Source organism: Ornithodoros turicata, chromosome 3 (genome assembly GCF_037126465.1).
Source record: "Ornithodoros turicata isolate Travis chromosome 3, ASM3712646v1, whole genome shotgun sequence".
NCBI classification, from domain to species: domain Eukaryota; kingdom Metazoa; phylum Arthropoda; class Arachnida; order Ixodida; family Argasidae; genus Ornithodoros; species Ornithodoros turicata.
In genome coordinates, this window is record NC_088203.1 from 58,927,948 (window position 1) to 58,939,064 (window position 11,117).

General features: G+C 43.4%; 1 long non-coding RNA gene across 1 annotated transcript; it reads left to right on the forward strand.

Moving 5' to 3' along the window:
- Positions 1–9,660: 9,660 nt before the first annotated feature.
- On the forward strand, positions 9,661–10,029 carry LOC135387149 (uncharacterized). Its single transcript, XR_010420894.1, has 2 exons — positions 9,661–9,791; positions 9,855–10,029. It is a non-coding gene; the product is annotated as an uncharacterized LOC135387149 (long non-coding RNA).
- Positions 10,030–11,117: the final 1,088 nt, after the last annotated feature.

The window sequence follows — 11,117 nt, forward strand, 5'->3', positions numbered from 1 at the left end:
AATCACATAGAAATTAGATGGATCACCATGAAGGGGTGGAGCCTGGATTAGACCTGGCTTGACCTGGATTAGAAATGGGTGGTGGATTAGAAATTCCTAGAACTGGATTAGAAAAAAGTGGCTGTTGTGGGGCTCGAATCTATACTACTTGTAGCTACTACTGTGTCACGGGTCCCAAATAAATAAAATCTGCTTTGACACACATACAAACAGTGTAATTTTGCATAGATTTGTACACAAACACTAAAAACAGATAATTAAAAACAAAATCCAGGTGGTTATGCTCTTGAAGCTTGACTACTCTGGTATTTCGAAGCAGTGACTGTTAGTGTGTAAATACTAAATACAGTCGACCTGCGTTTATCCGCACTTCATTTATCCGGATCCTGCGCTATCCGGACAAAAAAGCATGGGCACGGATTTCTCCCCACGTATTTCGCCCTTGTTTATCCGGACTTCAGCTTCCGCACTCGGACGAGGATTCCAGGGAACAGAAGTGACTAATACTCAACAATCAGCTTCAGTTATCCGGTCATTGTCCAGGAAAGACACTTGGCCCGCACCTAGTTAAGCGAGGTCGAGAACCCTGGCCGTGGCCTCCTTTTTACTCACACAAAGACGGTGTTCCTAGGACGAATTTTCTCCCTTTCCGACTTTGCACGTTACACAAAAGTAATCCAATGAGCAGTCTGGTCATTTCAGACTGAGAAGGTCCGCAACGAGGACCCCTGCGCTGCAATCACACATGACGACATCGTCAGTGTCGTTGCTTCCGATAGTGTTCAAGAAGAATCTAATGATGAAAGCGTGGATGCACCGACTGTGACGGTAGAAAATGCGCGGGCGGCACTGAGAACAGCACTATTATTTTTCGAGCATCAGAACAATATTTCGCAAATCAATGCCATTAGCAAAGGTTTGCAAGACTTGGATGCGTGTATTAGAATGAAACAGATGACAATGTATAGTTTTCCCTGTAATGGTCAATAAAGATGTCCTTTTACGATCACTCTGGATTTTCGAGTTTCACTTATCCGGTTCCCCCGCTATCCGGACATTTTCACAGGAAACGAAACCGTCCGGATAAACGCGGGTCGACTGTAGTAACATTGTTTGGCTCAGTTGCTGCTTTTTGGCACACGAAAGATAATCGCATACTTCAGATGTGTCAATGTTTCGAAATATTTCTGGTTTTGCAAAGACATGAGTGTTTAACCTTCCTTTTCTTTTCATTTTCCCTTGTGCAGGACAGAGAAACACAAAATGGTGCATTAACATAATGGTGCAAATGCTGCATCACTTTCCTATAGTCATTACTCAATAGCATTGTGTTCAGAAATTTTTAGCAGTAACCAGTTACCATGTTTTCGCAACAGGCAGAAGTCTGGTTTCCACCGAAGCTTTGACACAATCCCTGATCACTGTTAATGATCACTTATAGCAACAGAGCACCCATGCTTACAGCACATGCAGTTATGAAAATTTCAAAGATCACAACATTCTGTGTTGGAAGAAGGACCTTGGAAGCCACCAGATAGGCATGTTAGCTTAGCTCAATTAGTAAGAGCCCTGGACCAGTAATCCAGAAGATGTGGGTTCGAGTGCTACAGCTGGCTAACCTTTTCAGTGACTTCCTTCTTTTATCATTAATTACTTAGGCACTTGAGGTTTTGTATGTATTTGTCCTTTCTATGTGTTCCAGCATCACAACATCAATTCCCATCATATTCTTCCTATGTTTCAGGATTTGGCGTCACATTGCATATCGCAACTTTACATCATGGGTATGGGGGCTCCTTCCTGTAGAAGAAAGGCGTGTGCTGTCTGCATGTGTTGTGACATCCATACGTGCAAGGTTCCCATCACCTTCGGGGGAGTACACTGGTTTCTGACCTGCATACTGAAGAACTGTATAGCCATGATACTGTGCAGTGTTGATAAATCTTGTAAAACCCGAATAATTCACAATTTTGATTAACTGGAGATGTATTATAGCATGCTATGTTTTCAATGTATCACAAGGCTTGTTAATTCATGCTGCAATTTTCAGTAATTCAAATAATTCATTCCCTGGCACAATAAAGCGCCTTTGTGACCAGAAAATGGCTGCTGGAGCTTTGCATTCACGACTATCAAGATCAAGCACCATATGGTGGCTGCTGCGACATTCTGCTATTTGCTCTTCCAGTCATGTTCACAGTCTGACCGGCTGTTCATATGCTGACAGGGCACTCTTCATATGAGTCCAGTAATCCCATGATGCTCAAATCTCTCGGTAGGTCAATCGTACAAGTAGACTACAAAAGTGGCATTACAGGTTTGTGCGAGAATAAAAAAGAAAAAAGAAACGAAGTTCCCATGCACTGCACTGTTCCCATGAAGAAATACCCTGCCCCAGTGCTCTGTCCAACACTCTGATGCCTCACTACAGACAAATCTACTGACTACTGCACTACATAGTAGAAATAACAAAAGGTGTGTGTTACCTTTACTGCTGTCAACTATGTGCACACTTCTTTTTGTCTTTCCCCTTAGATATATACCCCTTTCATTGAATTCTATGTTACTCATGAGGCTTTCATATGTAAATGCAATGTGTCAAAGAGTACAAAGATAACTTCACAAATATATTTTAGTACTGGCACATGTCCAGGTGCTCACCTTCTCTACTTTAACCAGTGCGCTGAGCGCAGCTGCAAGGGCCCAAGCGGTGCTCTCTCACAGCAACTAGCTCCTTTTTGTTTGGTGCAGGAGTTGCTTCTGTGAGGAAGGGCGGGTCATAGCTGGGAAAAGCCTTGAAAGCGTCATTGAAAGATGGGCATGTGTTGCACAATTCGATGCATTTCTAAATGAGCTCATCACAGTAGTCTGAAATATAAAGAGAGAGGTTAGTAGATTGGTAGGCTCAGACATAGACGGTGTTCCTTACGAAATGTTGGTTCATCTTTGATAGGCAGCGCAACGTGCTCCTGCTTGTAGATTTTTGATGCCCTATACTCTCCATCCTCAGTCATGGCATGCTGCCTGCATGAATTCTCATTGAAGTGCAGGATTGCCAGGTGGACTCTAAACCAAACGATGCTGATTAGCATCGTTCTGCACGAGTGCTGACAAGTTTTTCAACAAACTCAATAAAATAGTATGAGAACGTTAAACACCTGTTCGGCATTGTCCTGGCACTAAAGGCCACGGACTTTGGAGCAAACCTGATTAACAAGCTGTGGAATGCTTCTAATCTGGATGTTTGAACATCTGGTGAAAGGTGGTGGAGGTCCTTGAGTAGGTGCTTTGCCTCAGTGATAGTAGTCAGCTTTGTCTTTGGACGAGAATCTACAATATGAGGAAGCGTGATTGGCACGGGCATTATTACGGGATTAGCTTCAAGCATTCCCTAGATGTCCTTAATTATCTTACCTGGGAGGAGCCATGGTCGTTTTTTGTCATCGAGAGGAGGGTGAAGGCACCGTGAGTATGGTCCTTCGTGACCATCATGAATATTTCAGACATGGGTATTGAAACTCCGCCACATTGAGATGACTCGTACAGCGTTCCCTTCACTATGTGTGACACAGTGGTACAGGTGGTTGATCACTGGTTTCACCCATAGTTCAATAATCTCGCAGTTCTTCTCTTTGCTAGCTGCTAGCATCCTTTTCCGAATACCTGTTAGAGTAAAGAGGAGCTGTCTTGTACAAAGTACGACAGGTCATAAGGCAATGCTGAATAATGTCGCAGCAGCTTTCAGGCATTGTGTGTGGGAACATATACAGCTTCAGCACTAGAGTGCAGATAAAGGCTGTAGAAATAACATGCACCCGGGCACTAATGTCTTTTAAATATGCACCAGAATCCCCAGCGATATGCAATGTGTTTCTCTGTTTCTGGCATATCAGTCTGAATATTAAAATAGGGACTAATGGGTCAAATAACCCATGATTGTGTTTGGAAGTGATCAACAGGAGAGGCTTTCAGACAAATTGTAACCGCACATTTTGACAGTGGGCAGGGCATAGCATCTCATCTGCTTCATTTTCACATTTTGCCGTTCATTACAAATACGGCATTGAAGGTTAAGTGGCGTGATATTGTCTCCCATGTCGCCTGTGTTGCCTCCTAATTCGAGAACGAACACTACAACAACTAAAACAACACTAACACAACCCATGTCCTCAGCGGTGCTGAAGAGATTTTATGAAACGCTACTCGGTTAAAAAAAGAAATGAAACAAGACCACACTAATCAAATACAGCAATCATTGCTGGGTATCCCACCTTCATTCGTTCAATGCAGTACTTGACACTCTGCATTGATTCAGTAGTATAAAAATTATACATTGCTGTGGCTAAACGTAAATGTCTGTTGTTAGCTAGAACTACGGTAATGTTTGTGAGTACCTTTTGACACATGCCATACATGAAACTGATGCTTGACATCAGGATATGTAGTTCGCATGTACTTCCGCACACTAGGGTGGCGGTCCGTGGTGGTCCGCACACTAGGGTGGAAGGACTGCAGCAAGACGTTCAGGTCAGCCAACTCATCAAGTCCTCGGCGCACTGCCTCGAGTTCCATATGACTGCTTGAGGCTACTTCATTGGCCTGGTAGAATATTTGTTGGATGCTGAGTTATTATGCAAAGCTAATGTTATCTTTGTCAAATTAAATGCTAGCATACTTCACCTGCACTTGAACAGTATGAATGATTTTCTTCAAGCCTTCATGGTAGAAGCTATAAGTCATATACTTTGAGTTGTGACCAGGCAAATCGCATCGTCCATCCCCTGCAAGTAAAGACTTTCCCCCCTGGATTTCCGTCATGAGTTGCGCCTGATGCTTTGTCCAAACCTAGAAAAAAGGATGTGATTATGACGTGTGCACTAGTAGGGCCTGTGTGACAGGGGTACAACAGGGGTACACACATGAAGTTATTCTACTTGATAGTATTTTTACACGAGACTGTCAGGAGGAGGAGAACATGTTGGAGGGACTGCACTTACTTGTTGAATTGATGGTAGTAGATAACCTTTCTGGTAATTGAAGTAAGTTTGTTTACAAAAGACCTGCAAAATTATGAAGGGAGTTTGGTCTCACATCTTTTGTACGAGAGTAGCCTATTTTTACACATAGCAGGGATATGGATTACAGTTACTTAGGTGCAGGTGTACACGCTAGTTAACATGCAAGAAATACATAAGGCATTCCGCAGCCTGGAGGAAGATTACAAAAGTAATTACATTCCATGACTGGTACCTGAGGTACAAGGAAGACAAGTGCCAGTGTACATGGGACAGTGGTCACCATTTAGACGACAGCATTGTGTTCAAAAGGACACACAGACTAATGTATATGTATTTCCCTTACTTATTATCTTATCATATGCATAGTATGAATATGTTTTCCTCTAATTAGAGCTCAGAACCCCTAAATACCAGAAGACAAGAGGAGGGTCATATATTGTAGGGATATTGTGTTTTCACCTACTTTGACGTTCATCAGCTCCAACATCCTTAGTGTCTGCACAGGACTAGATCCACTGAACAGGATGGAAGCGGACAGAAGCAAATTTCCTGCCGGCTTATTGCCGACATAAGGCTGACTTTCCCACATGAAATCATGGCCATCGGGACAGGAGCATTGAACACGTAGGAGCGTGCCTTTAGAAAAGAACCTTGCATCACATATCTTCAGGCAGACTTTACAGGTCTCAAAAAGTTTCCTCAACTGGCTCTCGAAGACAATGTATTTGTTGTCGTCCTGTGGAGAGGATTCGCAGTCGGTGCTCCTGATAATAGAATAAGGAGAGGTCTAAGGCTATGTCGAGACCCATCTGTCCCATACGAACCTGGTTGTGCTGTCAAGGGCTGGCATGTACGAGGTGTCATCTGAATTCACTGTAGTGTCTCCTCTAGATATGTCCAATTCAGTCTCGGAGCTGTCATGCACTGGTGTAGAACAATGAATCGGCGACATTGACCTTCCATGCTCCTGTTCATTAGATGGGCTGGTTGTGAGGTCTGTCTGTATTCCGATGCTCCGCATTGGTTTTGCATGCATATGGACTTGACAGCCTGAATCGAAAAATGTGTCATGAGCTCACAATCAAGCAAACTCAATAGCATACCCTTCACATGCTGCTTCAGTTTAGCAGTCTGCACACCAATGGTTCTTTTCATGGGCTCCCATGTTTGTGTTGCAGCAGGCTTGTGTGGTGCTTGATGACCCTAAAGTGCACAATTTTTTCTTTAATCAAAAGTAGCATCTGCATAAGCTTTCATTCTAGTCTTTCCTTCACGTAAAATGCATGTTTTGCTTATGCCAAAATATAGCATTAAAAAAAAAAAAATCTGTCCATTCCCCGCTCCTTCCTGTTGTCCTCACTTTATCTGTCACCATCTGCATTCCACTCATAGCCTTCATGGAGCTATCGTGGAATAAGAACAAAATTTCTGGAAAGTGCAATTAGCTATACAAAGACTGTGCACAGTAGACTCAATTTAGGACACTCCTGTTTACACTGCTACCTCTTTATCAGCAGATGGACACATTTTTTTTTTGTAATGAAGTATTTGCCACACCATGCTGCAAACTAAAGCCATATCTCATACAGACATTTTTACAGCTGCAGGCAGTTGTAGTGTGCACATACGTATTTCTTACCTGTGGAATTGCAGCAGCTTTATCTGTGGAGCACAAGTTTTGAACATGGGTGTCTGCCTGTACAATTAAATCCAATTGCATCATGTCTAGCTCTAAAGTTGTATACACGTTGCAGTACAGGCTTACCACGCTTGGACCAATACTTAGGCATTCAGCAGTTGCTGACACAGGTTCAACCTGCAATTGCCACACGTTAATTAGAAAGTAGGTCTTCGGAACTATAGGCAAAAGAACCGTGCAAAGAAGTATAGGACATACATGTACTCCTGACTCACTCTCAGATGTGAGGATATCATCACACGAAGCGGTCGGAATACATAATTCAACCTGTAAAGTTCATTAATGTACAGTATAGGAACCTAGTATATGTGTATGCAAAACTTACCATCTCTACGGGCTCGGCAGTGCCTGGCTGAACACACACAACGTGCTGAGAGGTCTGTTCTCGCTGTAGAAATGGAACTTGTTGGGGTGAGCTGGTCTTTTGTGGCATTAAGTAGACTACCTACCGTGCTTTTAGCGCCGTCCTCGTCAGCAGTTTGTGTTGCAGAGCATAATCGTTGACGCTTGCTTTGTTGGGTAGCGCGGGGTAAGTTTTGCGAGGGAGTAGCACCGCGCTTCAGATATAATCGAAACTCCCCAGGCGAAAATTTTTTGAACTGGTACCAGTTGAACTGTGTTATCGAACAGGGACCAGTTCAGCCGGTCCCAGATCTACTGGTACCAGTTGGGACAACTGGTCCCTGTTCGATAACACAGATCACCCAGTCCCAGTGGCAACCGGTCCCAGTTGAGACTGGGACCGGTTAGAAACCAGTTGTGCCAACTGGTACCAGTTGAGACTGGGACCGGCCAGATACCAGTTGATCGAACTGGTCCCTGTTCGATAACACAGTTCGCCCAGTCCCAGTTGCAACTGGACCAGTTAAACTGGGACTGGGTGAGCTGTGTTATCGAACAGGGACCAGTTCGATCAACTGGTACCAGTTGGCCCAACTGGTTTCTGGCCGGTCCCAGTCTCAACTGGTACCAGTTGGCCCAACTGGTTTCTAACCAGTCGCAGTCTCGACTGGAACAGGTTGCAAACCTCATTGTTGAGCTGGGACCGGTTGAAGTGCCGTCACTTAGAGCGGCCTCTTCGGACAGAGGTTAGCTTGTATATAGCCGGTGCCCCTTTGTAGGATTGCTGTTCCCAGCAACGGCAGATCCAAAGAACTGCAATGCAAAATTGTATTTTATTTGTAGTCAAACATCACACATGTTTTAATGTACATGTAGCGTAACTATAATGTAATTAAATTATAGCAGTAGATGAACTACAGAGTTACATGGAATAGATAATACTTCATGGTTGATTGGTCCCTTGCTTGACTGCCTTGTGGACATCTTGAATCATTCAACAAAGTATTTGAGATGTTCTTAATAGCACATAATGGATCGATATTTTCCTTTGAGCCCCAGCAGCTTAACGTTTCTGGAAAGTTGAAAGGGCACAAGTGAATATGCATTCAATTACAACATGTAATTGTAGTGTGTGCCTGGGCAGTCACTCAATTTGAGCGGTCGTGGCCCCGGAAAGTACGCGAATCTCTCAACATTTTCGTTGTGCAGTAGTTGGACCTTTCAACTAAGAGATTCGCCAGCTTTCGGGGGCAATGAGTACTACTCTTGCGCACTACGCTAGTTCGACAACATCCGTGGTGTGAAGGATCTAAAACACGAGAATGAACGGGAAAAAAAGCAAAAACAAAAACATGAATGAAAAAAGTTGCTGGTAGCGTTAACATAAACCGGATGTTCTCGTAAAACGGCATGCACTTGCAGGTGCCACGAATGTGACGCGGAACAAAGAGAAGAGGTTCTAGTGGAAGTAATATTTCTAAATGGTGCACAACGGAAAAGCACTTAAGCATATAGTACTCACGATATAAAGCGGTCTCCACAGTTGTAGTCAAGCTGCAATCCTATAACACCCACCCGCCGGCCGCTGGCGCTCATTGTACTGTCGCACTGTCGTAACTTGAAGACAAATCCTTTAGATTATAAAACCAACGCCTATGTCACACATCACGCTAAGAACATAACGGGCAAAAATCGATGCTAAGCAAGCGACCGTTGCACATTATGGAGCGAATGTACAGCGAAAAAGCTGCGAACTTCGCTCAGCGTCAGACGCCCTGCGCGAGGCGTCAAAAATGTGAGCGTCCGCCGCCGATCTGCCCATGCCAGATATTTTCGCCCAGCGTCCGCGATTCCGGAAGCGCCAACTGCAGATGAACCAATCAAAGTGCTCTTCCGCTACGAATCTACGCCAGATCGCCTGCACGTGGTCGTCTGCCACTGATCTCTATGTATAAAGGCTGGATAGCAGATGGGTGAGGGTATCGCGGGAAAGGGTACGACCACCGGCCGCCATATTGCGGTGCTCAAAAGAGCGATTACAGCCCATAGGAATGCATGTAAGCTGTGACAAGTTTTGCTGTTTGTGAGCGCTTCCCTTGCTGCTGCGCTAAAATTTTGCCACGGATCGCTGCAGAAATCCCTCGTGATTGAGTTCCTTACGTTTTTTTGTGAAATCCCGTCACATACATGTTATTTCCTGTCTATTTTGTACTCGTGTGAGCGCGTGTCGTTCCAATCTTGTACTTTGAACTACGATTATGTGATTTGCTGGTTTTGTGTGGTGTTGTATTTGTTGTGTTACGTTTCCTTTGTCGTCCGTCAGCGTGTTGCTTCCCGTGTTTCTCCCATTTCCTTTCTGCTCGGGGGTGCGGAATGCCAGGGAATGTTCGGCACGTTTGTTTATGTAACTACCTTAATATGCTTGGGTATAAACATTATGCTTTGTACAGGAAGTTTAGATATGACTGGTTATGACACGAAATGCCGAACGGCACTAAAGCACTTCCAAAGGACTAGAATGATATGTGATATAAAGGCTATATGACGGTAAAAACATACCGACTAGAAATATGTGCACTGGGGAAATAAATGGCTGTAAAGACAGTTCAAAATGACTAGAGGTAGAGTGAATAAGTCATAAAAAGGCTAAGTAGCAAGGTCTTGTGGTGAAAGTTCCAACATCAAAGTATCACAAGTCCAGTTGCAACAGCAAGTTTGAAGCAGTCAAGCAGGTAAGTGGGCAGAGTGCATTACTGGTTGTTGAATATGATCAACCTTGACAATTTCTTTCGCAGCTGAGGCCTGGCTGTCACCTTCTCTGTATATTCTTTGGCAAGGTGGTACAGTCCGATACTGCTGTAGCACTGGGAAACTTCTTTGATCAGACGGATCACATTGTTTTCATTTGGGCTGCATTCAAACATGTGTTGTCGCAAGCTTAAGCAGCGAGAATAAAGAGTAGACATTCGAGGTTGAAAAATTATTTATTGTCTCTAAGTAAAGTAAACATGCTGGAATGCACCAAAGAGACATGTGGCTGGTGTGTTTGTATGTCCCACTAATACGAGTTTGTACGTTAGTCAACATGTTCATGCAATACTTTTTTCTTTATATGCTTTTGCCCATCTTAGTATTGTCCTATACAATATGGAGTGGCTTTTAACTGCATATGAATGCATAATTCAGGAGTGTTTTCATATATTGGACTAGCTGCAGCTTTAAGGTGCTCTTCGTGCAGTACTGATTCCAATCATCAACCATCGCTTGGAACTCTTAACTAGGGAACATGATTCTAGAGGCTAGATTTTCATGCAAATACACACTTTCAACCAGAGTTCGAGGGAACTCGTTACTGTAACTAAGTTCCTTTTCTTGGTAACTATATAACTTAACTCGCAACTTTTGCGCCGTGTTAATTTTCAGAGGAACTCCTTTTTCAGGTAACTTTGCCAAAGTAACTTAAGCTACGTTCCAAGTTACTAATTCGCTTTTCACTCACGTCCACTTATTTCCTTGCTTTGTTTACGGTTCTTCCACAGCATTTTATGTCATAAAACATGATGTCCAGTCAATGACAGTATTCTGTTCAGGAAGTAAGAACTGCTGCTATTGAAATGAAGCTGAACCATCGTGTGCAGACAGGGAATAAGATGTAACACGTTCGAATTGTTGGACATAAACGAAAACTCAACGCAGGCAACTCAGGGTCGAACTCAGCTGCACCTGTGTAGTGTTATTTTGTGTCCGAAGTAACTTGGGAGCAACTCGTTCTTTTTTTTTAAGTAACTCTGTAACGTTTCAAGCTACGTTTCGGGCTGAATAACTTAGTTGCATTTTTCACACGGTAACTTTGTAACGAGTTCCTTTTGACGGGCAACTTCTCGATCTATGCTTTCAACTCTGCATGCTTTTTGTACACTACATAAAGTAAGATACTTTTGCCCCAGTGAGTTTGCTGCGTATTTTAAATGCATGCAAGTGAATTCCTAGAGGTACATATTTTGAGCAAGATAAATGAGTTTTTCATGCATGTGTGTTCAACTAGCTTTTAGTGGATA